At 53.0% G+C, this 13,567-nt stretch overlaps 1 protein-coding gene across 4 annotated transcripts in view; it reads left to right on the plus strand.

Moving 5' to 3' along the window:
* The window catches only part of PLA2G4C (phospholipase A2 group IVC), a 154,811-nt gene that overhangs the window by 26,164 nt on the left and 115,080 nt on the right, over nt 1–13,567 (plus strand). The window lies entirely within an intron of this gene.

Here is a 13,567-nt window from a genome sequence, read left to right on the forward strand (position 1 = left end):
CGTCCGACTCTCGCAAACGAGAATGGGACCGTTTTTTAATACGTTCGTGTGAGTCCAGCCTAAAGGCTACTTTACACACTGCGATATCGGTCCCGATATCGCTAGTGTGGGTACCCGCCCCCATCTGTTGCGCGACACGTGCATATCGCTGCCCGTGCCGCACAACATCGCCCACAGCCGTCACACATACTTACCTGTCCGGCGACGTCGCTGTGACTGGCGAACCGCCTCCTTTCTAAGGGGGCGGTCTGTGCGGCGTCACAGCGACGTCACTGAAACGTCACTGAACCGCCGCCCAATAGCAGCGGAGGGGCGGAGATGAGCGGGACGTAACATCCCGCACACCTCCTTCCCTCCGCATAGCGGCCGGGAGGCAGGTAAGGGGAGCTTCCTCGTTCCTGCGGCGTCACACGCAGCGATGTGTGCTGCCGCAGGAACTAGGAACAACCTCGTTACTGCTGCAGTAACGAGATTTGAGAATAGACCCCCGTGTCGCCGATTAGCGATTTTGCACGTTTTTGCAACAATGCAAAATCGCTTATCGATGTCACACGCAGCGGCATCGCTAATGCGGCCGGATGTGCGTCACGAATTCCGTGACCCCAACGACTCCGCATTAGCGATGTCGTAGCGTGTAAAGCCCGCTTAAGTCTCACTATCTGCTCTTATTTTGTACATATGAACTCTGAATAGTACCATTTTTCCTGTTCCCTCCTCTTATACTTTATATACAGTCCTGTGTGCTGGGTGTTATTCTCACTATCTGCCCTTATTTTGTATATATGGACACTGAACAGTGCCACTTTTCCTGTTCACTCCTCTTATACTTTATATACAGTCCTGTGTGCTGGGTGTTATTCTCACTATCTGCCCTTATTTTGTATATATACTGAACAATGCCACTTTTTGTGTTCCCTCCTCATACTTAATATACAGTCCTGTATGCTGGGTGTTAAGGCTGCTTTATACCAGGCAATCTATCGTGCGATAGATCGTCGGGGTCACGGTTTTTGTGACGCACATCCGGCATCGCTGGCGATGCCGGCCTGTGTGACACCTCCTAGCGACGCAGTATCGCTCACAAATCGTGAGTCGGGTACTGCTCGTTAGGTTCCATAATATCGTTTAATTTAGTTGACCATCGTTTCTGTGGTAGCACGCCGCTCCGTGTGACACCACGGGAACGATGAGCAGCTCACCTGCCTCCCGCAGCCGCCGCCGTCTCTATGTGGAAGGAAGGAGGTGGGCGGGATGTTTACGTCCCGCACATCTCCGCCCCTCCACTTCTATTGGCCGGCGGCCGTGTGACGTCGCTGTGACGCCGAACGTCCCTCCCACTCCAGGAAGTGGACGTTCGCCGCCCACAGCGAGGTCGCACGAGAGGTGAGTATGTGTGACGGGGGTTACTAACTTTGTGCGACACGGGCAGCGATTTGCCCGTGACGCAAAAAGGACGGGGGCGGGTACGATCGATTGTGAAATCGCACAATCGGTCGTACCGTGTAAAGCAGGCTTAAGTCTCACTATCTGCTCTTATTTTGTATATATGGACATTGAAGAGTGCCACTTTTTGTGTTATCTCCTCTTATACTTTATATACAGTCCTGTATGCTGGGTGTTAAGGGGGCTTTACACACTACAATATCGTTAATGTTTTATCGTCGGGTCACGTCGTTTGTGACGCACATCCGGCGTCATTAACGGTATCGCAGCGTGTAACACTTACCAGCGACCTTAAACGTCCTCCAAAGTGGTGAAAATCGTTCACCATGGAGAGGTCGTCCTAAAACCAAAAATTGTTAATGGTTGTTTATAGATGTTGTTCCTCGTTCCTGCGGCAGCACACATCGCTGTGTGTGACACCGAGGTAGCGAGGAACCTCACCTTACCTGCGTCCCGCCCGCAATGAGGAAGGAGGTTGGCAGGATGTTCGTCCCGCTCTTCTCCGCCGCTCCACTTTGATTGGCCGGCCGCTTAGTGACGTCGCGGTGACGTCGCCGTGACGCCGGACGCACCTCCCCCTTTAGGGAGGGATTGTTCGGCAGTCACAGCGCCGACGCCAACCAGGTAAGTGCGTGTGACGCTGCCGTAGCGATAATGTTTGCTGCGGCAGCGATCACACGATATCGCATGCATGACGGGGCGGATGCTTTTGCGTACGATATCGCTAGCATTTGCTAGAAATATCGTAGCGTGTAAAGCCCGCTTTAGTCTCACTATCTGCTCTTATTTTGTATATATAAATGCTGAACAGTTCCACTTTTCCTGTTTTTTCCTCTCATACTTTATATACAGTCTTGTATGCAAGGTGTCATTTTCAGTATCTTTTCTTATTTTATTTATATGGATGCTGAACAATGCCACTTTTCCTTTTCTCTCCACTCATATTTTACATACCGTCCTGACTCCTGTATGCTGGCTGTCATTCTCAGTATTTTCTCTTATTTTGTATGTATGAATTCTGGAAAGCACCACTTTTCCTGTTCTTTCTTATTATACTTTATATACAGTCCTGTATTCTGGGTGTCATTCTTAGTATCTGCTCTTATATTGTATTTAGGAACTCTAAACAGTACCACTTTTCCTGTTCTCTCCTCTGATACTTTATATACAGTCCTATTTGCTGGGTGATATTCTTAGTATCTTCTCTTATATTGTATATGTGCCGCCCCGGGGCTCGGCCGCAGCCGAGCCGCTCGGATCCAGGCTCGTCGGTGGGTGGCTCGAGCACCTCCGAACCCTGGGGTCACGTCGCTCTGAAGGGAGGCTGGTGCTACGTGAGGGATTTCAGTGGGGAGGTTCACGGTCGGAGCCGCGGTTTTGGGTTTAAGTTCGTGACACCACCCACGGGTCGTGGTGAGTGTTGACAGCACCGCTGCCGTGGGTAGGGGGTTGATGCTCCCGGGGTCCGGTTGTTGGGGTTAGGAAGTTGGGGTGCGGGCGTGTTGGCGCGGTGCGGGGCGGTGCGCGGCCCAAGGGCACTGTTGTACTCACTATGACAGATACACCGGAGTCTCTAGTAAACCAAAAGATGGTGGTCGGTGCACGCAGCCGGCTACGTCTGGTCCCCCACCCGGTTTGGTAGTCCCCGCTTTTCTCCTGCACCTCGTTTGTAGATTTTGACTGCCTGCGCTTCCGCGACGGGAGTCCGCTCCCCGGCTTCGTGTGTGTGTCGGGAGAGCCTGTTTGCCCGCAAACGCTGGCCCGTGGGATCTCTCTGCCTGAGTGGTGGCTTTCTATCCCCCTTGTTGGGCTGTTGTCTTCAGTCGGGACTTGGGTGGGAAAAAACCTAAGGTCCAGACCCCAATCAGTGAATTTGACTCGGTCCAGTGGCTTCTGGGCCTTGTACTGGGTCTGAGTAGCCCTCCTGGTGCTCCGGTTTCCTGTTGGTTCCCCGGTTTGGTACCGGCGGGCCACTTCCCTGTCCCGGTCCCTTACGGTTCCACCAGCCGTCTTCCCGACTCTTGCAGGCGGCAACCACCGTCTGCCTCCTGGCCACAGGGTATCTGGGCTATGACCCAGATCCCCGACAGACATTTTCCTCCTATTGACACCTCTTAGACTGCTCTCCTCTCCTCCCCAACTTCATCTGCTTGCTTTTTCCCGCCTCAGGCTATCCGAACTCCTCGGTGGGCATGGCCAACTGCCTGGCTCCGCCCCGGGTGTGAACATCAAAGCCTGAGAGGGGTGACTCAGGGTTTTTAAGTTGGCAGCTGTTACCTTTTTAGAGGATTGGTGTTTGTGCAAGGGCCTGTCTGTGACTACCTGGCTAGTCCAGGGCGTCACATTCCCCCTTGGTTTAATGCAGACCGTCCGCGAGCTTATTTTTGTTTGCTTTTTAACTGAAAAAGATAAACGGGAAAAACATATACAAGTATAATAAACTTTTTACATTCAAATAAGCTGGTTAATCATCCCTTACGGGAGACACATTCCTAAACGTTGCAAACATGTAAAATCAACATTTTTATTAACGGAAAACGGGACTGGGTCCTTCCGCTTGCCCACCCAAGCAAACTTAAACCTTGATGCTGCCTCTAAAACTAGTTCAGCACCCCTTTTCCCCAGTCCAGGAACGGGTCAAGGCCCGGGTATTGCCCATATGGGCTTGGTAAAAAGTTCCTTACCCAGCAGTATCTCAGAGGCCCCACGTCCAGGGAACACCTGACCCGGAGGGTTGTCACCGGTTGCCATGGTGACAGGGCCTCGGCCTCCTCTGCCGCAGGACCTTCCTCCAACCAGCCTCTCCGAAGACTGTAGGACCTGAAGGGTTGGTCTGGGAATTATTTACAAACCCAAAAGTTATTAGGTGGCCTGCAAGTTCTCGGCCTTGTCTATTGTAAAACAGGGTAAACGGGACTCAACAGGGTCCCAACGGGGGCCAACAAATGGGGTAGCTGGAACCGCCAGCTTTTATTCAGGCATGGGGAGAGCCCTCCTAGGGCACGCACTGGCGAAGTGCCCAGGCAACTCACAGTGCCGGCAGATGGGCACCACTACACCCCCGACGTCAGACAGGGCCTCATCCTCGGAAGTAGATTCTGTCTCGGCCTCGTACATCTCCAACACACAGCAGGCACGCTTGGAGAAGGTCATCCGGTACCCATTCCCACCGCATCGCGGGATATATGTGGTCTCTGGGGCACCCGCAGCGGGACACCTCTCTTCCTCCGAGATAGACTTCGTGTCATCTCCTGAGCCACCGCCGTCCGACTACGAGCCGGGCTCTGCCTCCGTCGTGGCCGGGCAGACCGCCGTGGCCGATATCCTCTCTGCGGCAGGCGGGTCGCCGCCAGCTGTCTCATGGGGAGTCTCCACCGGAACATCCGAGCCCGCCGTCCCCGCGGCTCACGCGGGAACTGTAGCTTCTCCTTTCTCGCCGCCAGCTTCCCCTGCATGCCGGTCCCCGCAGGCCGTTTGAAACGGACCCCGCTGCCGGTGCTGGTAGCAGCGGGTCGGGTGGGGGAGCAGCGGTGATCCACACGGACAACGGGGGAGGCAGTAAAGGGGGCGCGGGAGACCGGGTCCCTCAGCCGCATCGGCCGGTCCCTCTGGGACATAGGGGCATGGGTCGCCCACCCGCTCCTCTAAGGCTGCCTCCACTTCGTATGCCCACGCGACCGCAGCCAGCTCCTCCACCTCGGCAGTCCATCGCTCCATCAGGAGACGCACCTGGGCCTGGTTGCGGTGACATATTGCCGCTGTCCGGGCTTCCATCCACGCCGCTGTTCCGGGCGCGGGCTCCGGGATCTCTGGCTTGCCGGACAGGGTGGACATGTTGTTGCCTTGGGGTCCAGGAACCAAACGGGTAGCAGAGTCCTGGAGTCCCTGCCCTTTATCCACTCGGTCACATGGCACGGGATCTTCACCCGCCCCCCTTGGTCTTTTCGCGGCACTCGTTCTCTTTCTGCACAGTTTCACTTTTTAGCCGTGCGCTTTCCTGCACCGCTCTGTTCCCAGGCGGCGGGGCTTCACCCTCCTGCTCTTTCTGCGGAGAAGAAGACTCTGGCAGGAATCTTTGCGCCAAAAGATGGCGGATTCTGAAATTTTTCAACGGGTCACCGCTGACTTCTACTTCAAGGCGCACTTCCACTGGTAAGTGGATGGGTTCAATCCTGTTCATGACACCAGAAGAGTCGATGTGTACTACCCCAGGGCTCGGCCGCAGCCGAGCCGCCCGGATCCAGGCTCGTCGGTGGGTGGCTCGAGCGCCTCCGGACCCGGGGGTCACGGTGCTCTGAAGGGAGGCTGGCGCTACGTGAGGGGTTTCGGTGGGAGGTTCCCTGTCCCGGTCCCTTACGGTTCAACCAGTCGTCTTCCCGGCTCCTGCAGGTGGCAACCACCGTCTGCCTCCTGGCCACAGGGTATCTGGGCTACGACCCAGATCCCCGACAGACGTTTTCCTCCTACTGACACCTCCTAGACTGCTCTCCTCTACTCCCTAACTTCATCTGCTTGCTTTTTCCCGCCTCAGGCTATCCGAACTCCATGGTGGGCGTGGACAACCGCCTGGCTCCGCCCCCGGGTGTGAACGTGAAAGCCTGAGAGGGGTGACTCAGGGTTTTTAGGTTGGCTGCTGTTACCTTTTTAGGGGACTGGTGTTTGTGCAAGGGCCTGTCTGTGACTACCTGGCTAGTCCAGGGCGTCACATATATATGGACATGGAACAGTGCCACTTTTCCTGTTCTTTCATCTTATACTGTACTTAATGTACAGTACTGTATGCTGGGTGTCATTCTCAGTATCTTCTCTTATTTCGTATATATGAGAACTCTGAACAGTACCACTTTTCCTGTTCTTTCCTCTTATACTTTATATACAGTACTGCATGTAGGGTGTCATTCTCAGTATCTTTTATGTATATGACGCGTCCACAGGGTCCCAAGAGTTACTCGTCACCGGGCCGGTGTCGATTCGGATTGTCACAGCGGCCAGGCCTGGTTCCCTGACCCTGGCAGTGTCAATAAATGGGGGAATGATGAGAATGGGGGTTGTAGTTATTCGTGACGCCACCTGTGGTGTGTGGCTATGTATTAGCCGCCGCTGCGGGAGATCTTCTCTGGGGCGGATGATAACACAGCACAGCTCAGATGGTATAGTTCTCCACAGGCAGAGCTCAGGCCCCAGGGAGGATGGGGGTAGTAGTAGTCCACTCTACTAAAGGAGCGCAGGGTTGGAGGCGATGAAGAAAGGGAGCGATACAGGGGTTGCAGTTAAAGTTCTTTACTCACTGATATGTTGCTGCCCTTAGACGGCCGGTCCCCCGCTATCATAGGCTCCAGCCAATACTGGATAGTTCGGAGGTCAGAACCGGTGGGTTTCTTTGTGAGTCCTTCCCCTCTGCGCTGTGTAGTGTGAGTCCCTACGGCTTGAAGCTACGCTGGGACCCGAGTCCTTAGATTGGCTCCGTTCCTGTCCCGTATAGCAGGCAGCGCGAGTCCATCGTTGGTGCCGTCCCTTTGGCCCCAACCTAGCCCCGCACTTCGTCCTGAGAGACAGGCCGGAACCGGAAGTTCCCAGAGGGCCACAGCGCTAGAAGGAGTGCTGAGTGAAAACCGAAGGGGTGTGACGGCATGTAACAGCAGTGGAAGATCAGCAGGGACTCGACGACTCTGCCATAACGTTCCTGGACAGCGCAGAGGCAAGATGGCGGTGCGGAGCTGGTCACCGGAACGTGCTGTTCCCGGGACCGTGACCTGGATTGAGGAAGAGATGGAGAAGCTGTGCAGGAGAATGCGGACGCAGGTTCTGTTTATACTGAACCACTGGAGGGAAGAGATGAAGAGCCTGGCGATGGCGGTGCGAGCCCGTGAGATGGAGATCCCATGTGAAGAGAGGGTAAGCAGTTGCCCAGTCCCTGATGATTGCCCTAATCCGACCGATGCGGCTGAGGGATCCGGACCGCCCCCGCTCCCGGGAAACACTCCGCCACCACCAACCCCGTCCTCGGCGGATGCCGAGCTGCCTGTTCCAACCCCAGCAGTGGAACCCCTGTGTACACAGCTACAGCTGCAGAACCCCCGGTTCCGTTACCCGACCAGGTCACGTCAGAGGTCACCCGGACACCAGCCAGACCAGACCCGGCCACATCACTGGGCCTGTCCTTAGAGGCGGAGCACCCAAACTCTGCAACCCCGGCTGCGGAGCATTCGGTACATCTACCCGATGAAGCGGAGGTGGAGCCTGAAGAGCTGCCGGTTCCACAGCCGCGTGGCATCCCAACGGCTGTTGGGGCCACAAGAGTTCACTTAAAGCCAGAGCCAGCTAGGGAGCCGAGGCCGGACGCTGACTCACCCTACTAGGAACGACACCGACAGAGATTGCAACAGGAGATAGTAACCCGAGACCAATGACGACGGGAGCTTGCCACCCGTACACAGCAGGAGAAAGAGCAGGTGAGGAGCGCTGCTTCCTGAGTCCGTGGTCCATGGTGCCATGGTCTAGTGGACCATTTCAACCCCGTTCAGGGATGGGGGTTCATCCAGGAGGCAGGACTCAGTCGGGGTGTTTGTGTCCTGACGGGATGTTGCACAGCACCTCCCCAGGGGACATCCCGAGCAAAATGTGGAACCCGAGGACATGGTCACCTATACCCAACATTGTAGTGAGCGGGGCTGGTATGCCCTCGAGGTGACCAAGCACAAAATGCTGGAAGAAGAGTTTGTGCCGGCGTCGGTAGTGCGTAATCGCAAGGAAGCGTGGCGGCGGGACCCGGTAGTTCAGTAATGTATAATGCTATAACAGAACTGTTAGGTATCTGTGCTTCATTTGTTATTTTCCATAGCTTGTTATTTTTCATATAGAGAATGTTAGAACATAAGTGTTTAATCAACAGGGTTTGAATGAAAAGAGAAAATTACCTGATTTGCGAGAAGGTGGTGTCACGAACTTTAAATGCACAATCCCCTGTAAATACCCCCTTTTTACTTGAGTGGCCGCACGACCACGACCCAGAACGCCCCTCGACCCATGGTGGATCTGGATCCGAGCAGCCAGGCTGCTGACGCGGGGGCGGCACAGTAATCCCCCGCTGATATGTCACAGACCCTTTTTGGTGCAAAATAGACGTATTCATTTTTCCAAGGCAGGAGCAAACCACTCTTAGTGGCTACTGTCACTGTAAACACAAAAGCTTAAAGAGTATATCCGGGACTATACAACCAAAAGAAATGTGTCTAAGCATGATCAAGCAGGAAGGCCTTTTGTTCCCGACACCATTCTTCACCAGTACAGAGTGGTCAAAGACTGCTGTTGCTACTGGTGATTCTGCAGAATTCTGCTGATTTTGCATCAAGAGAGCAGAGGCTCCTCATCTGCTCTGCTCTGTCGATGGGCGTCACTGCCAACGTCCCCCTGAATGGCTGAGATTTCTCCTCAGGTCCTGGCGGGTGTACTACTCCGCCGGCTTTCTTACTCCTCACTCTACTTTCAGTTTCCTTCTCTTTCTCTGTGTCTCAAGATTCTTTTGTCTGTCTTGACACCTTTCCTGTCAACTCTCTCCTTCTTACTACTGCTCACATCAGACTCCTCTCAACTACCTTCTCCCTTCAATCTTCTCTTTCACTTTCTACCCACATCCCCCATGCCACTCCCTCCTCCTCCAGGTTGCTGCCTGTTCACTCGCAGTGCCCGGCCCTGTCACCTGGTTCTAAGTGTAAGTGTCCTGGTGTGCACTGACTGGCACAGTTATGTAGGACCTGAGCTGTTCCAGTGAAGTTACCTTGTTTTGTGACACCTGGTTACCGCAGGGGCATCACATTTACAGGGGAGAGAGTTTGTATTTGTGACACCACCTATCGTATGCGGCCAGCACAGGGGCCGCCGCTGCAGGAGACCTGGGGCGGATGGTAGTGCAGCTTAGTTGGTACAGCTCAGGCCCCAGGGATGATAGGAGTCCACTCTATGAGAGAAGCGCAGGGTTGGAGGCGGTGAAGAAAGGCAGCGATACAGGGATTTCAGTCAAAGTTCTTTTCTCATTGAGATGTCACCGCATTTGGAATCACGGGGCTTCCCTGTGATGGGCTGCAGACGATCCCGGATAGTTCAGAGGTCAAGGCCGTTGTTTCCCTCTGTGTGTCCTTTCTATTGGTATTCCCTCCACTCCAGCTGCTGGGCCATGGAATGGGTCGTGGGCACCTGCTGCACTCTCTGCGAGCCCTGGGATTCCCCTTTTTCCTGAGAACCCAGGGCTGAGCCTCCAGCTCCAAACCCCGGATCCCTTGCTGTTCTGTATCCGCTTCCTTTGTCAGCTGCTGCCTGTTTCCAGGTCCGGGCTCAACTGACTTGTGTAAGTGTGCTCCTTACTCCCCCTGCTGATGCCCTGCCTGTCGGGTTGTTTAACTAGTGGGCAGGAGGTCCCATATCTCGTGATGGCCACCCCCAGGTTCCTACCCTAGCCCAGTCCCAGTGGGAGAGCACCTGCCTGTATGTTGTATGGATTGTGGTGGTTCACCAGCGATGACCTCCTCCGTACCCGGGATGAGTGCTGCACCTAAACTGAGGTGCAGTTCACCTGTGGTGCCTGAAGACACAGGGGCGCCAGACTCCCACCCACACCAGGCTCTCTATGTCCAATATCTATACACAGTGATCTGCTTATCAGAAGAGGGGAGTGTCAGACTACCAGGCACAAGGCAATGTAGTACAAGCAATGTTAAGGTCCTGGTGCTAAAACAATGTTAATATTTAGATCCTGGTGCTAAAACAATCATTGCAAGTAAACAACAGCAGGCAGCTGTATAAGAGACGCATCTCTGAATGGTGTTTTAACCCTTAGAGCATGCTGTCTTCAGAATATATAGCAAAAACCTGCTGAAAGATTACCTTTAAATGAATTCACATCAAACCCATTACTTAGCAAACACTTCTGATATAAAATGTTTACAGTGTAGGACGTCAACACATTGACTCCTTATAATCACTTATAATTATATCTTACTGCAGAATTACATCCAGAAATGTTATTAATGAAAACAATAATTGCCTCAGTAATATCAACATTTTCTAACTAGCTTTACACTACACTGTAGGTTGCTCCCAGACTTGGGGATATTATTGAAATATATCCACTTTTACAGCCCGAACAGTTCTAGAGTAGGCTTCACTCACACCACAAATGTCATATTACACACTTACATTCTCTAATTCGCATTAATTGGTTCTACATGCTGGGGCCTGCAGCTTCTCCCCAATTTTTATTCCATCTCACAAAGGCACACAATTTGTGTGAATATGAGGCCTCCAAAAGAGAAATTGGTATTAACTCACCCCCAAAACTATAATAAAGCCTGCCACCAACTGATGCTGGATTTTAACCATCCAATTTACGGCATTTACCTCTTAAAGACTGAGCCACTTTGTCCGTTAATGACGGAGCCTCATTTTTCAAATCTGACCATCACTTTATGAAGTAACAACTCTGCAACGCATAAACATATCCCAGTGATTCTGAGACTGTTTTTTCATGACATATTGTACTTCAGGTTAGGTATAAATTTTGTTCAATAATATTTGCGTTTATTTATGAAAACTTTAAATTTTATGGCCTTAAACCAGAGAGTTATACCACACAAAATAGTTATTAAAATATAGTTAATATAATGAATAACATTTGCCACATTATTACTTTCCATCAGCACCATTTTTGAAACACGTTTTTTAATTAGGAAGTTAGAAGGGTTAACAGTTTATCAGCAATTTCTCATTTTTCCAACAAAATTTACAAAACCTATTTTTTTAAGGATCACATAATATTTTGCACAACTTTGAGGGGCCTAGGTGACAGAAAATACCCAGAGTGACACCATTTTAAAAACTGCGCCTGTCAAAGTACTCAAAACCACATTCAAGAAGTTTAACCCTTCGGGCGCTTTTCCATCTGCGATTTCCTGGTGCGATTGCGATCCGATAAAAAAATCGGATTGCACTCGCACCAGTGTTAAACAATGAGACAGTTTCCTCTGTCCCGTTTTTTTCTCCACACGAATCAGGCTCTCGGTACAATCGCAGCATGCTGCGATTTGCACCAAGTCTCGGCTCACGTGTGAGTAAAATCGCACTACACTCGCATGTTATGCGACTGCAGTGCGGTGCACGCAGAGACAGACAACGGAGGAGATGGGGAGAAAGTGCTCCCTCCATCTTCTCCGCTCCTCTTGTCATGCGATCGCAAGATTGCATCACAGTCGCATGATCCTCGGCTGACACCGCAGCAGAGGGTCATTAGCATATCGCTTCCGATGCCCCTGCATTGGAAGCGGTACGCAAGTAGAAAAGCGCCCTTCAGGTGCTTCTCAAGATTTAAAGCAACGTGGAAGTAAAAAATGAACATTTTTCTTTCTTTGTCGCTCCATTGGGAGACCCAGACAATTGGGTGTATAGCTTCTGGCCACACAAAGTATTACACTTAAAAGTGTAAAGCCCCTCCCCTTCTGCCTATACACCCCCCGTGCATCACGGGCTCCTCAGTTTTTATGCTTTGTGCGAAGGAGGCTGACATCCACGCATAGCTCCACATCTTAGTCAGCAGCAGCTGCTGACTATGTCGGATGGAAGAAAAGAGGGCCCATAACAGGGCCCCCAGCATGCTCCCTTCTCACCCCACTCTGGTCGGCGGTGTTGTTAAGGTTGAGGTACCCATTGCGGGTACATAGGCAGGAGCCACATGCTGTTTTCCTTCCCCATCCCTTAAGGGCTCTGGGTGAAGTGGGATCCTAATCGGTCTCCAGGCACTGGGACCGTGCTCCCTCCGCAGCCCCTGGGGAATCTGTTGGATAGGAGCCGGGTATCGTCAGGGACAAGGCCCTGCTACTGTGAGGTACTCTGTGTCCCCTTGGGGACCGCGCATGGAGCGCTTGTGCCAATACACACTGCAGCGCTGCTGGGTGTGTTAGTGCGCCGGGGACTACCGCGCCGACCGCGCTTATTTGCCGGCCGCGCTTATAACTTTAGTCCCCGGCTTTTGCGGCCTAGTATCGCATATTCCCGCCCCCAGGCCTGCCAGTCAGGGGAAGGGCGGGACGCTGCACAGGACGTCAGCGCTGAGGGCTGGAGCATACTTTGTATCCTCCTCCCCCCTCACTGAGCACAGTGGGGCACCAGATTCCCGCACTTTCTAGGGCACGCCCACGGCCCCCTCCTCCCCACAGAACGCCGGCAGCCATTCCTGTCAGCACTTCTGACGCTGGAGAGGAGAGACAACACGGCTCTGGGAGGCCCAGGCAGGGAATCTGGTGATCACACAACCGCTTTGAGCGGGCGGTAAGCAGCACCTGAGGTGCTGGCCCCACTGAGTGCCGAAGTGTACATATATATATATGCTTGTATGCTATACATTTACACTGTACGGTCGCACTGTTGATTTTTGGCTATATACCCTCCTGGATTGCTCAGAGGAGACAACAGCATGTCGTCCGCAAAAAGCAAGGGTGCCAAAGCACAGGCTTACTTTGCAACCTGTACCTCATGTGCGGCTATACTACCGGCAGGTTCCACCGACCCTCATTGTGTGCAATGCTCGGCCCCTGTGGCACTTACTCAGCCGGAGCCTCTGCTACTGGTGGCCCAAGTGGAACCACCTGCTACCACTGTCCAGGTGACAGGGACGGAGTTTGCAGTATTTGCTGACAAACTTTCTGAGACTATGGATAAATGGTCTGCTAAGATACTAGAAGCCTTGCAGTCCAGACCGGTAACTCAGGCCACGGGCACTGTTGAATCATTGACCCCAGGCCCCCCTCAGTTGGAGCAACAATGTGCTCCTGGGGTGACTCATAGGTCCCAGGGTGAGGTCTCTGACACGGACCGCAGTCCCAGGCCGCCTAAGCGGGCTCGCTGGGAGATTCCCTCGACTTCATCACACTGCTCAGGGTCTCAGCAGGAGGACTCTCTGGATGATGAAGCGGAGGTAGCAGATCAGGATTCTGATCCTGAGGCCGCTCTCAACCTAGATACACCTGATGGTGACGCCATAGTGAATGACCTTATAGCGACCATCAATCAAATGTTGGATATTTCTCCCCCAGCTCCTCCAATTGAGGAGTCAGCTTCTCAGCAGGAGAAATTCCGT

Source organism: Anomaloglossus baeobatrachus, chromosome 1, assembly GCF_048569485.1.
Source record: "Anomaloglossus baeobatrachus isolate aAnoBae1 chromosome 1, aAnoBae1.hap1, whole genome shotgun sequence".
Classification (NCBI taxonomy): Eukaryota; Metazoa; Chordata; class Amphibia; order Anura; family Aromobatidae; genus Anomaloglossus; species Anomaloglossus baeobatrachus.